This window comes from Eublepharis macularius, chromosome 9 (assembly GCF_028583425.1).
Source record: "Eublepharis macularius isolate TG4126 chromosome 9, MPM_Emac_v1.0, whole genome shotgun sequence".
Classification (NCBI taxonomy): Eukaryota; Metazoa; Chordata; class Lepidosauria; order Squamata; family Eublepharidae; genus Eublepharis; species Eublepharis macularius.
The window spans coordinates 11,206,426-11,222,262 of NC_072798.1; positions in this window are offsets into that span (position 1 = coordinate 11,206,426).

The window sequence follows — 15,837 nt, forward strand, 5'->3', positions numbered from 1 at the left end:
GGAAGCATCCCAGACTGGCATAAGGGAATGGTTCATTTTTCACATACAACACATTGTTGGAGGAGGGAGAGTGAATTAGGCCTAGATAGTAACTACTTAGATTCTACAGCAAGTGTGGTAGAGTGGTTAGAGTAATGGACTAGGATCTGAAAGACCCAGTTTTGAATCCCCACTCTGTCATCGAAGTTTGTTGGGTGACCTTGGGCCAGTTACATGCTCTTTCTCTAACCTACCTCACAGGGTTGTTGTTAGGATAAACTGGTGGGAAAGAGAATAATGTATACTCCCATTGGGGAGAAAGGTTGGGAATAAATGAAGTAAATAAGAAACTGAATATAATAACTGTGCTTATATGCCACTCTTCTAGACAGATTAGTGCCCCACTCAGAGTGGTGAACAAGGTCAGTGTTATTATTATCTGACAATACAGCTGGGGAATTGGATTGAGAGGAGAAGGAACAGTGCATGGCTGGGGCATCAAAGTATAAGAAAAGTATTTTCTAACTTTTGTGTTTTTATAGCCAGCGTTGTTTTCTTTCTTTTTCTTTTTTTCTCTGCTTTTTTTAAAAAAAACACTTTTGCACGAATAAATAAAAAATTTAAAAAATCAAAACATAAGGAGCAAGGATGAAAGGAAGTTGCTCTAGCCGAGCCCTTAACCCATAAACTACAGGGAATTTGCATAAGTAATCTTGCACGGCTGGGCAGAATCAAATGACCCACCCACCCCCCGCCGCCCATGCCAATTGGCATGAGATGGTGGAGATGAGACTGGGCCTCTCTGGGCACACATCGTGATGCGTTGGTGAGGAGATGTCAGGCAAAGAAGTATTGCAGTGCTAAAGTCTGAGCCGGGGTGATTTGTCCATTTGCTCGCAGCCAAGAGGCGGTCAATCGTTAGGGTAACCTGCACTGAGAAAACATAAGGGAGTAATGATAATTTATGGTGCAGACCAGCTATTAATACACTGCCATATCACTAATATTCTGAGAATTATGTCTCCAATTCAGCGTGCTGGGTCAAAGCAGGGTGGAAAATCAACACAATTCCAATCATACGGTATTGATTTTAGTGACACCCCTCCTGTCCCAGCCCCTGTCCAGTTGTCAGAAACCAAATGAAAGCATGTGGCATTTTCAGGGAGCTATTCAACACTTTCCCCCATTCTATCTGCCAGATGAAATGTCCGTAAAATCAATCAGTGGACACATTATCCTGCTAATCAGTGGGAAAAATGAGATGGTATCTCCAGCTCTGTATTCAGATGAAGGTTTTGCTTCAAGTATTAAGCCATAAGTTTCATACAGCACCAAAAGCACAATAAATTATACCAGTTAACTGCTGTCTATAAAATCAAATCTTTAAACATAATAGATCTAGATGGATGATAAATTAAGTCGATTAAGGATTTACACGGGAAAGATGAGCCGGGGAATAGAGAGGGTTTTTTGAGGTCAGTTACAGGAGCTTATAAATGTTTGCCTTCATCATAATCTCTTCAAAAGGCAGTTAAAGGGCTGGGATTCTGAGAGTGGTGTAAAAAGCCTAGAAGGTACTTTGAGTAAAGACATCCGTTAACAAAAGGTAACCCGATGGAGAGGTAAAGAACAAGTTAATGAAACCGCTTTGGAAAATGGTACATTAGAAAGGGGTGAAAATCTGGGCAAACAATGCCGTAGAAATTAAGGGGATAAGCCATAATGCAGGTCAACATATGATAAGATCCTCTCCTCCCCCTCCCCCCTGCAATGAAGATTCCTTCAGCTCTTTTTAGACTACACTTCCCGGCTAATGTTGCGTCTCCCTACACTTGAGCGTCCCGTGTAAAATGTCTCGTGCAGACAGACTCTAAGAATCAGCTTTCTTCTTACGAACAGATCGAGGTTTGTTTATGACATCTGAATATGGCCATTGTATCAGATGTGCTGTTGGCTCCACTGGGGTTGGCGTTCCAAGTTGCCAACTGGATATTTCCATCACACTGGCCCAGAACTGCTCATGGCATCTGTTTCGGTCATATCGGAACATTCTTTCCACATTATGGGGTATAAAGAGCTGGCAGCCTAATATGGGACACAGGCATCCGGGACGTGTTTTTAATAATGCATCTGCCCTGCTTATCAGTGCAAAAATGAACAGCTTTCATCGTTTAGTAATGAAGTGGATCCATTGAGAATTTTGAACAGGTGAGGATAAATCATGCTTGCCCGTGAATAAGAGGGTTTTTAAAAAAAAAAATCAGTGACTCGGTGGGATCATAATGTATTCTTTCAATCCACACCAAACATAGTAGCAGGAAACTATTTTATAGATTTCTTGGTAATCTGAGCTGATGTTATACCTGTTACAGGACATTTCCAGTAAAATAGAAGCACAGCGGGATGAAAGGGGTTGGGGAGAGATACAAATGGTGTTTTTATACCAGTCAATAAAAGCATGACACTATAGTAATAGAAAAATGTGTTCATGAATTCTGAAGTATCAGTAACTCAGCTGGTAAAGCATTAAAATAATTCATGTCCTGTCACTGTGACTTTTGATACCATTATACTAGCGTGAGAGTTTAATTTTCTGCCCCTTCTTATTGCAAGATGGGGACATGGGGAATGCTTTGAATTCACACCAGTCTTAATGAGTTTGAAGAACTTCATTGGTCTTGAAAATGTACAAAGACTATATTGTGTGAATTAATTGTAATAATTATGTCAGGGTGCAACGTTCTTATTTGGTATCTCAAAAACACAGCAAGATTAGAGAGTGAGGCATGAAGATTATTCTAGCAGAGAGCTAACTCTTTGTTCGAACCTCACCAGGTGATGGAGCACTGGTACGGTTGCCAGGCCACAGCCTGGAGCCCACAGGAGCATTTGCAGGTAGGGACAGGCACACCCACATCAGGCCGGCACATGACACCATTTCTGGCAAAAACTAGAGGTGATGTCATGATGTGGTCACACCATAAAGTTTTTGGGAAATCCTAGAGTGTCTCCACCGATGTCATGACAGCATTTCAAGTTTTTGCCAAAAGTGACATTGCGCACCAGCACATTTTATTGTACCCCGTCCTGAGCCCGTCTGCAGGGACAGTGGTCTAAAAATCGAATGAATGAATGAAAGAATGAATGAATGTTCCCCTCAATTTGCTGCCATTTTCTTCCTCTAGCCTTTCAGGTGTTGGTAGGCAACATTGTGAATTGCCAAGAGGTTTCCTGGTATAGCAGAAGTTCTGGTATACTTAAGTATTAGTAAGAAGCGTCTGGTGGTATTTCCCATCTTCGCTTGAAGCCCTTGTGAAACAGCACCGATAACAAACTGTAATTACTTTCACCCCTCCTAAGATGCACAGGAGAGTCTTATTATGAAGTTAGTCTGCTCTACATGGTTATTAGAGAGATTATTTGGAGAGACTTAAGAATTTAGGAAATATACAGGCCTGAACCCTAGAACAGCGATCTGCAACCTTTCCATATCTACATCCATGCAAGTGTGGGGTCCACTGGGTTGCAAGTCATGCGAAAAGCCATGTGAAAAGAAGCCATGCGAAAAGAAGATTCAGAGGAGTTAGCCATGTTAGTCTGTAGTGTCAGGCTCTGGATGACAGAATACAGCAGACAGATCCATGGTTCATTATAGCAAGACACAGGTCCTTGGTTAAATTTTTATTCAGAAATCAGATCTTTTCCATATTCAGGTCCAAAGGCCTTCTTAGGAGTAAGGTAAGCAACTAAGTAGTTCTAGTAGAAGTTTGACAAGAATGGCAACATGGGGAAAACACCTCTCTTTTCTACCCAACTTTCCTTCCCTCCCAATGCCCAAACAATTCATTGTTGTTCTTTTCTGTGTGAGAACATTTTGCATGTTTGTGCTATCACGCCACGAAGAGGGAAGACATGTCATAGTCCAGAGGAAAAGTTCAAAGTTGTAAACAGACAGCCACCTGTGAGCGTTTGAGAATCCACTATAATACTAGCAACAAGAAATTGAGTTACACCAGGCTTATGATTACAATAACTGGCAGTAGAACATAATTGAGTTACAACTGGCATTAACTGGCACCTAAGCATATAAGCATCAGAATTAATATTGGCATGGATGAATGGGTACAGTCAAACATGACATGTAGTAACAAAATAGTAAAGAGTCCAGTAGGACCTTTAAGACTAACCAACTTTATTGTGGCATAAGCTTTCAAGAACCACAGCTCTCTTTGTCAGATGTGAAGAGGAGGGACCTGAGCTGTGACCTCACTGGTGGCAAGACAAGGACCATAGATAGCAGCCTAAACTGGATGGGCTTAGAAAACAGAAGCCAAGTGTTAGGAGTTGTCCTGTAGTGAAAAATGAGCCACGAGGCAGAATCATGGACGAATTTTCTCTACGACTGAGTGACCTAGCCCAGCTGTCCTGCAGCATTTCTTAGCATGCATGCAAAGAGAGATGGGAAACATGGCATTCTTTCTCTCTGTGCAACGGATGTATATGAAAGGCAGCTGTGATGGACAGGAGGCTGTCCTGTTTTTGAAAGGTAAAACAGCCGCTTGGCTGTTTCATCCCTGAACCTATGGGAGTGCAGCTCCATCATCCAAACTTTTCAGCAGGAGGGGAAAGCAGCAGCAGTTCAATTCAGGTCTGCTTCAGTGAATGATCAGACAGTCTCATGTATAGCTCCGCCTGGTTCTGTGGCAGAATGGTTTGGCTGAGAGTTGTGACGATGACTGTCTCTGTTGATAAGCAGACCTTGTACCCTTTCGCCTAATTCTTGGGAAAGGGCGGGCTGGTGGGGGTGGAATCCTGTGTGTATAAAAGGATCCAACATGGTAGTTGGGCAGTGAAAGCCTGTTTGTAACTGCGAGCATTTAAGAGAACTCATAGTATAACTCGAAAGAATAACTTGCTTAAATTTATGTGCCTCAGCCAGGTTTCTCCTTTGAATGTTGGGAGATCTAGGTGGCTGAAGTGCTCTTTAAAGAACAACCTGTACATAAATAATTGTTGCGTTACTTTTTATAAACTTTCTGCTTCAGTGATCTCTGAGTTCTTTTTACCATAAAACTTACATCACGGCAGCAAACACAAAGCTTTTGTGCTCTCGCAACCCATAAGAACATCTTCCAACTGGAGGGAAGGTTTGCATTTCAAAGCAAACCTACAGTGATTCTGCACACGTTGGATAATACACTTCCAATCCTCTTTATAGATCATTTGGAACGGATTTTTTTGTGTGTGGAACAAAAAATCCACCTCAAATGATTGATAAAGTGCATTGAAAGTGCATTATCCAACGTGTGCGGAATCACTTCTCGTTTCCCAAAGTTATAGGCGGATGTGTGGGTTCCATCAGTTGAAAGAAAAGGCCTGTCACAGCAGCCCAAACTGGTTGTTCTATGGGGGCTCGTGACTAGACATGGGCATGAACAGGAAAAAAAAAACGTACATGATGTTCGTTGTTCATTGCCATCCACGAACAACGAACATTGATGAACATGACCTGGTCACGAATATGTTAGTTGTTCATGAGAGCCAGCAGGCTCTCCTCCAGCCATCAAGATTCCTACCACATCACTCCCAGAAACCCTCCTGAGCAGGCAGCCAGAAATGTACCAATAATAAATAATAGCTTGGCCCCAGAGCCTGGCAGCAGCCCTGAAACTTGAAGGCATAGATCTCTATCCCACCACACTCAAAGAAAATTCAAACTCCAATGCACTCTCCCTCTCTCTCTCAAAATGCCAACAGCAACTGTCTCTCCCTCACTGTCTGCAAAACCAGAGCTGGGAGCCCCCCGCCCCCTGCTCTTTGCTTCCTTGTAACAAATTTGGAGCTCCACATGTGAAAGGAAGACCTGCCTATCAAGCTAAATTGGGCTTAGATTGGGGTTTCCAGGGCAACAGCAGGCAACAGCAGGCGTTCAGACAGAATTCAGGCATTCCCTACCTCCGGTTACCAAGGGAATTGATTGCAGGTGCCAGACTGTCTGGCTTGACGAACAGCAACAAACGAGGCTTGCAACGACCACCTGTTCGTTCAGAATGGGGCCCCACAAACAGCTTGTTCGCAAACAGCTGATTGAACTATTCATGGCTTTCTTTAGTTTGTATTGCTGTTCATGCCCATCTCTACACATGACCTGGTAGGAGGGGGTTTCATGACCCACCTTAAAGCATCAATAACTTTTTTTTTTGCTGCTGTGGCAGCTGCACAGTCTGAAACATGCAAGTAACATGAGAAATTGGACTGTTTTATTTATTTATTTACTTATTTTATGTCATTTATAGTCCACCTTTCTCACTGAGACTCAAGGGAGATTACACAGCGTGAGATTAGTACAGAACTGCTGTAGCACAGTGGTTAAGTGGTTCAGCAGCACTCTACTGGTACGAATCCCACTACTGCGCTCAGTAGGTGGTCTTGGGTAAGCCACTCCTCTCAGCCCCAGCTCCCCAGCTGTATTGTGGGGATAATAATAACACTGACCTTGCTCACTGCTCTGGCTGAGGCACCAATCTGTCTAGAAGAGCAGTATATAAACACTACTACTACTACTACTACTACTACTACTATTACTATTATTATTATTATTATTATTAAAGTTAATATCAAGGGCATTTTCATAAACAATGCCATAGCGTAAATATACACAAGTTTACAAAGACATAGCATTAGTAAGACTCCAATTCAGAGTTGAAGAAATGCTGAAACAGAACATAAGCTATTCTAGGGCTGACATTAGACAACATGAAGCACAGGTACCTCAAAGGAGCACATATTTAAAACAACACATAGTATATAAGGCAACATAGTGGTGAAGTCTATGAGTGAAGTCTATGGTCCCTAACTCATTAGCAAAGCATCTGACCACCTCCCTTTGATACAAAAGCCTTTTTGAATAATTCAGTTTTGCATCGTTTGTGGAAAGCTAGGAGAGTGGGGGCTCTCCTGACCTCCTCAGGTAGGCTGTTCCACATGGTGGGGACCACCACAGAGAAAGCCTGTGTGTGAAATGCTCTTGATTTCACCCATGTGCAGGGTGGCACCTGCAGGAGACCAGATGAGTGAAGTTGCTGTGGAGGTTACAGCACAGTAATACAAAGACAATCCACAAACCACAAAGTATGCATGTATTCCATGTAGTCATGCTATTTGAACATATACACAACCAGGAAAAAAATGCAAATAAGATTCCAAAAAAATTGGAAGTATAATCAAGAAAGGGAGCCATATTGGACAAGTGTGCAACTGTGCTTCCTTGCACCGTCCCTGGGATCCAGGCCCTTCTCTCGAATTATCTATATGCTTGTATGCAAGGGTAGTACATGTGTATATACAATGCAAAAATCTATTAACTTATGTAGCATTATAGCTGCATAACGCACCACATTTTAATGATCATTTACAGTATACAGCACCTCTGAGGTGCATTTCTTTGACAGAATCACTTTATCTCTCTGTTAAGATATCCCCAGGCTACAGGAGGCAGCTGTTTAGCTATACCCACCAAGGCAGCACCAACAAATGCATATTACAAAGCACATAAAGAAAGAAATACATTCTGCCCTGTCGGTGAACATTTCAGTCTTCTCTCCCCTTCTTAGGCTATCAATCAAAGCATTTGCAATTCCCAACGTTTCATCCTCTTCCATAAGCCAATTAAATCAGAATAAATGAATTCAAACCTACAAACATGAAGTGTCCTGACAACCCAGTCCTTTCATTTGCTGCACTGAGGTGCAGGCATATCCCGTGTGGCAAAGGGGCATACCTAGTATACAGCTGTATGTGTGTGTTATGTGTGTTATTATGTGCCATCAAGTCACCTCCGACCTATGGCGACCCTATGAATGAAAGACCTACAAGATGTCCTATCGTTAACAGACTTGCTCAGATCCTGCAAACTGGAGGATGTGGCTTCTTTTATTGAGTCAAAACATCTCATTTTAGGTCTTCCTCTTTTCCTGCTGCCTTCCATTTTTCCTAGCATTATTGACTTTTCCAGAGAATCTTGTCTTCTCATGATGTGACCAAAGTACAATAGCTTTAGTCTTGTCACTTTAGCTTCTAGGGAGAATTCAGGCTTGATTTGATCTAGTACCTACTTATTTGTCTTCTTGGGTGTCCGCAAAACTCTTCTCCAGCACCACATTTCAAATGAATACATTTTCTTCCCATCAGCTTTCACATCCATATGTAATAAGGGGGAATTCCATAATTTGGATTATCTTGATCTTGGTTCCCAGAGAGACATCTTTATCTTTAAGGATCTTCTCTAGCTCCCTCACAGCTGCTCTTCCAATTCTCAATCTTCTTCTAATTTCTTCATTGTACTCTCCCCTTTGGTTGATGATTGAGCCAAGGAATAGAAAATCTTGAACAATTTCAATTTCCTCATTTAAAATTGTATAATTCCTCAAAACCCATTTAACTGCCATGATTTTACCTGCCCCCCAAGAATGCTGAGAATTGTAGTTTGTAGATGTCAGAAGAAGGGAATGGCAATGTCTCTTGCTCAGGCCTTTAGGACGGCCAGCAGAGGAAAAGGAAGGCAACAACCATAAAGTTAGTTAGACAGAAAGGCTGGTATCAGTCTCCTTTTGCCAGGGGAACTTCCTTCCTCCTCTCCTCTCCTCTCCTCTCCTCTCCTCTCCTCTCCTCTCTCTCTTCTTCCCTGCAAGCACCAAGAGAGGCAGCATGGCGTCTCCTCCTGAAAGAGATGGCCTACTAACAATCTAAAGCCATCTTAGCTAGTTAGATCAGTTGCTAGTTCTTTCTCTCCACTAATCTTATGTAAATATATTTCTTTAGATAAATAAACAGTTATTGGTTCTCTAACTTGGATGAGAGCTTTCACTGTGCAGTTTGTTTAGGTAATGTGCCTTAACTAAAACCCAATAGTAGAGAGAGGTCCCAATGTTAAACTTGACACTGGATTTCTGGGATTGGAATGCCAGGTGTCTAATTCGAATTACAAGCTAATAAGAAAGACAAACATGGATTGAAGCTACTGTGCTGGAAAAGGGGAAGGGCTAATTCTCCCCCTTCACAGAATTTCCCCACTCAAAACTGGCCAACTCTGGCAGCTTTAAGCTATGGTAGGGAACGATATAAAGTTCTACTGATCCTTTTCACCTACCAGGCAAAGTCCTGGCAACCCCCAGAAGACTGAAGGGCAGAACATCACTTCTAGCTCCATAACCAGAAGTGATATCATTGTATGGTGTGATGCTCTAGAATTTCTCTGAAACTGTATGGCATAGTGGTTAAGAGGTTGGGTTGCGAATCAGCACTCTGCTGGTTGAAATCCCACTGCCACCACAAGCTCAGCAGGTGGCCTTGGGTAAGCCACTCAGCCCCAGTTTCCTGCTGTATTGTGGGGATAATAATAGCGCTGACATTGTTCACCACACTGAGTGGGGCACTAATTATTAGTGAGAGTGTAGACATTTCAAGATCATTGTGCAATTCAATGACATCACTTCTGGGTATGCAGCTGGAAGTGATGTCATGGTGTTGCACAATGCCATTCCTTCACCTATTTCCCCCCACTGCCCTATCGAGTGGAGGTGGGAGATGGCGCTCCAGTCCCATACAGGTCAGCCTTGCCATCCTATTTTGGAAGCTGCTACAGCAAATTTTAGAGCCAAATTATACATCCAGTCTCTGAACTTCAGAATTGTATGAGGTTCTCCAAATGTTCCCCACCCCCTAAATCTTCAGGGTTCTCTGTAGCATAATGGTTGGGTTGCAAATTAGCACTCTGTCGGTTCGAATTCCACTACTGCTATGAGCTCAGCATAAGCCACTCCTTTTGGGTAAGCCACTCCTCTCAGCCACAGCTGTATCGTGGGGATAATAACACCAGCTTTGTTTACCACTCCGAGTGGGGGCATTAATCTCTCTAGAAGACTGGTATATGAGCACAGATGTTGTTATTGTTATTTTAAACCAGTTGAAGTTGTACTGTCAATATGGCTACTGTTGCTGATCAGAGCACTAGTGGTAGGCTTTAGATGGAGTTCTTTTTTGTCCGATGCCCAGGCTGGACTTGGGAACCCTCCCATTTTTATTTATTTATTTTTATTTAGCGGGCTCAGGGCCGATAACAACCTTAAAATCATTTTAAAGTGTTCCATATTAAAACATTAAAAAATCATATAAAAATAGCAGCACTCTTTTGCCTGGTGGCAGCAATACAACTAAGAGCCACACACACCCCAAAACAAGGCTTACAGCTCCACCATCCTGCCCTGCCTCCCTTAGCAATCAACCAGCAATGATGGAACAGGCAATGAAGACACTAACAAGGGCCAGGAACCCCAGGTGCAGGAAACTCAGGCCAACTAACAGGGGCCAGGAACGCCAAGGAAACCCCAGGTGTAGGAAGCTCAGGCCAACTAACAGGGGCCAGGAATACCAAGGAAACCCCAGGTGCAGGAAGCTCAGGCCAGGCCTCCTCAGCAGGAGACAGGCTAGGCAGCAGCTCCTGGGTCCTAGCTGCCACCTTCCCAGTCAAGACTCCAGAGCAGCCCCTTACTTCAGCCCATGGGAAGCTCAACAGCCCAGCCAGAGGGAGAGGGCACAGGAGGTAGAGACAGCTGTCCAGAACCCCCACCACAAGCAGCAGATTGATGGCAGCAGAGGCAGCACTGGGCCACATCCCAGCCCAGTGGCCAGCAGGAAAGTCCAGCAAATCACCAGGCAGGTTAGAGGGGATTGGAGATCACCAGGAGAGGTTAGAAGCAAAGCGACCACAGACGTGGCTACCTAAGGCAGCCAGGGCAGCAGCTAAGTTGTTGGGGGCAGGACTAGTTGTTGAGGTGGGGCCTGGGAATAGTGAGGGGATAAAAGGGAAGTCCACCCACAAGTGGGGGTGGAGAGGAAGGAGAACTTGGAGGGGAGTTCAGGGCAATTGCAGAGCATAGCCAAGAGAGTAGTGAGGGATGCCTGGGCAGTGTTAGCCCACCCCACCCAACCCCACACTGTTGTTCTGAGACCCAGGTTGTCCAGTCAGCAAAGTTACAGCTGAACCCACTAAGGCAGGGCCAGGGCAGGGTGAAGCCTCACACATTTTAGGGGTGGTAGATTCTGCCCCCCCCTTCAAATTGTTTTTGGAGTTGTACTGCTAATTAAGAGCTTGATCCACAAACTTAAAAAAAAATATAAGAGTTCAGCCTGTAGTGCATTTTGGAGTTCGGAAAGTGGAACATGGAAGCAGGCATGTAGAAGTCTCAGCCACTGAATATGAGAAGCTGCAATATACTGAATCAGACCCTTACAGTGCAACCCGGGCAATAGGCTTCAAAGGGTGTGACTCTAGGACTGGACTATTGGTCTGGTGGTGGTGGTGGAGAGTGCCCTCAAGTCATAGTTGACTTATGGCAACCCCTGGTGGGGTTTTCAAGGCATGAGACTAACAGGGGTGGTTTGCCATTGCCTGCCTCTGCAACCCTGGTCTTTGTTGGAGGTCTCCCATCCAATTACTAACCAAGGCCTACCCTGCTTAGCTGTTTAAGATTGGGCTCACCTGGGCTATCCTGGTCAGGGCTACTATTGGTCTGTCATGGTTAATATTGCCTACTCCAACTGCTCTCTAGGGTCTCAGGTCCACATCACATCACCTTCAACCTGATTCTTTTAAATGAAAATGGTACCCAGGTCCTTCTGTATGTCCATCAACTGCTCTGCCACTAAGCCATGCTCCCTCCCCAATAGCAAGATGCACCCCATTCCTTATCACCACAACATCTGGCCCCATATTTCCTCCTGGTTGTAGTGAGCCAGTCAACTGATGCTTACTTACTGAACACGATGGACAATACTTCTGTGGAAAGCTTGTATGGACTAGGCTGAAGTCGGAGGGGGAGGAAACGGTCTGAGCAGTCCAAGTGCTCACTGTCTATGAGAGCTATTTCAGACTGCTCAGGAAAAGAGCTTGAATTTGTCAAATTTCAGTTTGACAAACTGGGGGAAACTTGCTTACAAAAACTGGTGGAAACTTGCCATCCTGACTGGCAGCACACTCATCCTCATAAATGAGCTAATATGGCTGTTCCAGTCCTGATTTTCATTTCAGTCGCGAATGATTCTTTAGTTCCTCTCAATACACTTCTATGCTATTTGCACACTGCTTGCACATTATTTTTATGCCACTTGTACACAACGTTTGACTCCCAAGCATGCATTCTCCAGCATGAGAAGACACAAAATGGTAAAAATAAATACCTACAAGCAGGGCTTTTTTTCAGCTGGAATGCAGTGGAACAGAGTTCCGGAACTTCTTGAAAATGGTCACATGGCTGGTGGCCCCGCCCCCTGATCTCCAGACAGAGGGGAGTTTAGATTGACCTCCATACCGCTCAGTGCAGAGGGCAATCTAAACTCCCCTCTGTCTGGAGATCAGGGGTGGGGCCACCAGCCATGTGACCATTTTCTCCGAGGGCAGTCCACTGAGTTCCACCACCTCTTTTCCCAGAAAAAAAGCCCTGCCCGCAAGGTGATTTCTGACAACAGATGAGCAAAATCGAAATGGGGATTTCGTGATTGCATCAAAAAGCTTGCAAAATTTGAGTCCCATTCTGCATTCCTACTTTTTGATACCTGTCCATCCTAACTCACTACCTCTGCTTTTACCTTAGGCGAAGATTTTGGATGTGCATTTACTTTCTTTTTTAAAGACACTTTCCCTTTACTCTCCCTTCTTCCCAATATTGTTGACTATGTGTGAAGCTATTTTTGTCATACAACCAGATCCATTAGCAAATCAAATGTTCTCCTAAGCTTTCTTCACTGTCTAAAAATCTAAACTCCTAAACCAGGGTGTACATTTTAACGCCGATAAATAAAGCAACAGAGTAATTAGCCATCTGCTTCAAAAGACGTGCCGAACAGACAACTGAAAGCCAGTGTGGTATAGTGGTTAGAGTGTTGGGCTAGGATCTGTGAGACCCTGGTTTGAATCTCTGCTCTGCCATGGAAGCTTGCTGGGTGACCTTGTGTGAGTAACATATTCTCAGCCTAATCTACCTTATAGGGTTGTTGTGAGGATAAAATGGAGAAAAGGAAAACACTGTTTTTGGTTTCTATTGAGATGAAGGGCAGGGTATAAATTAAGTAAGTAAATACAATTAAGTAATTTAGCATAGGAGAGAAGGCAGCATGCTATAGCCCAATCTTGTCAAATCTCGGAAGCTAAGCAGGGCCACTACTTGGACGGACTTCCACTAAGGAAGACTCTGCAGAGGAAGGCACTAGCAAACCACCTCTGCTTCTCACTTGCCTTGAAAGCCCTTGCTGAGGTCATCGTAAATCGATTGCAGCTTAATGGCACATTCACACAATTTACCATACTGCAGAAAAATATTTCAGGTAGCCATACTGGTCCGGAAAAAACAACAACCAAGAACAGAATCCACACAACACTTTTTAATAAGACCTGTCCGGGGTCTGAGCCCCAGCCCCCAGACTTGACAAGAGGGAACAGCAGGTCAACTGGTCAGCCAGCAGACAATGGGTCAACCGGTTTGACTAGCAAGCAGAGGGGGCAGCCGGGGGACAGCAGGTCAACCCCTCCCATGGGCAAATGGAGCCAGAACCTGCCTGTGCCAGGGGCAAGGGGCAAAGGCCCAGAGCCTCAGGAGGCAGGGGGAGACAGAAGGAGGCCAGCGAGTCCCACTCCCCTGGGGAAGGAAAGGGGACTAAGCAAGGCAGAAGGGGGCAAGGGCAGAGGGATTGGGGGCCCAGCAGTCACCCACCCAAAAACCTTACCTGAGGAGGAGAAGCAGCAGCAGCCCCAACAACCCAAAGCCACGCCCCAGCTAGAAAATAGTAGCCTGGCCCAGGAGTTGCCAAAAGCCAAGCCACTCCAGGTGGGGCTATTGGAGGCACTCTGCAGGAAGCCCTGGGCAACCAGCCAAGGAGCCGCAGCTGGACCCACCTTCAGCCATCAGCTCAGCCAGGCAGGCCGGGCTGCTAGCCAGGGGACTGCAGCTGGACAGGCCTGCAGCAATCAGCCAAGGCAGGGAGGCTGGGCAGCCAGGGAACAAGGCACAGCTGGTGCTGGTCAGTGGGGCCAGATCAGCTACCCCAGCTGCGACTGCTTGGTGCAGCCCAAGACCAGGCTGGAAGAGGGGTGGGACAGTAGAAGGAAGCCCTATAAAAGCTGGCTGGGAAGAGCCCTGTGGTGGTGGGTGTGAGTGGGGAGTGATGATGTGGAGTGAGAGCGGTGCGATGCAAGCGTGGAGGTTTGGAGGAGAGCTCTGGGAGGAAGAAGTGAAAGAGGACGCAGAGGGTAAGCAGGCCAGGTTGAGCAGGCCAGCGAGTGGACTGAGAGGGAGTCTGGGTGAGGTATACCGCCCCTCCTTCCACAGAGCAGGGTCCTGCAGAATCCCTGGCCCCCCTATGACGTCAGGAGCAGACCGCCCAGTGCCACGCCCAGTGGCAGCGGTGGCAAGCCCTGACAAGTTGGTGGCCCGTACGGGGAGAGATGTTCCGACGCAGGCGCCAGTCAAGGGGCGGCCTCCCAAGGCCGCCGCCCCAGCGGAGCTTGGACTGTGGCTGGAGGAACGCCAGGATAGGATGTGGGGAAAGCTGGAGGCAGCCTACCCAGCCGCTCCAGTGGAACTAGCACAGACAGCGGAGCTGCGGTTGCAAGCCGGCGCGCTCACAGAGGCCTTGCCAAGGGTTTGTGCCCTCGTTTGGGAAAATAACCCACCGCCTGGCAAGCAGGTGCAGAGTCTATGCGCCACCGTGAAGATAGGCCGGCTGATCCTACAAGCCCTGTTAGACTCTGGGAGTGCAGTCTCAGCAATTCGGCCCCAGCTCCTCCCAGCTGCTACCCCAGTGCACCGCTGGATACCGGTGACGGATGTGATGGGCCGCACCCAGCCGTACCCTACGGCCCTAATCACGATAGAGTACCTAGGGGTCTGCCACCAAATGGAAGTTGCCCAGTTAGCTCACCTACCCGTGCCAATGCTGCTGGGAAGAGATGCCCCGGGGTTCTTCAGGCTCCTCCAGCAGGCAGCGAAGAAATTGGGAGGAGACACCCCAGGGATCGCCGAGTCTCGGCTGAAGGCGGCAGGGGAATTGACAGACCCCCAAGTTGCCACCGCTCTGCAAGTGGAGGAGGCCGACAACCCGGGAGAGGGTCCCTCCACCAGACCAGGAGCAGAACCACGGACTGGAGACCCAGCTGGGCCCCCGGCCGATCGCCCATTCTGTGACGCCCAAGGGGCAGATGAGTCCTTGCAGCGCTTACGAGAGACGGCAGCTCGTGAGGAGGAGCTAGGGCGGGATGAGCGGAGGTCCCAACGGCTCCCGCGCATCGAGAAGCAAGGAGGGGTTTGGGTTCGCATAGCTCGCGCCCCAAGTGGCCAGGGGGAGGTCCGCCAGCTATTGGTGCCGACTGCCTACCGGGCCGAAGTCCTCCGCACGGCCCATGAGCATGCGTGGGCCGGGCATCTGGGGCACCACAAGACCCTGAAGAAGATCCTTGAGCAGTTCTACTGGCCCTCCGTGAATGCCGACATGAAGGCCCACTGCCGCTCGTGTCCCACCTGCCAGCGGGTGGCAGCCCGCCGCCCACCGAAGGCCCCCCTCTCCCCACTACCCGTCATGGGGACGCCCTTCCAACGCATTGCGATGGACTTCATCGGACCGCTGCCACGCACACCCCGGGGCCACCGCTTTGCCCTGGTGATTGTGGACTACGCCACACGGTTCCCTGAGGTCATCCCGCTGAGGACCATGCAGACCCCGGGGGTGGTCCGGGCACTGTCCAAGTTCTTCGCGATGGTGGGGCTGCCGGATGAAATCTTGACAGATCGAGGAGGCCCGTTCCGTGCC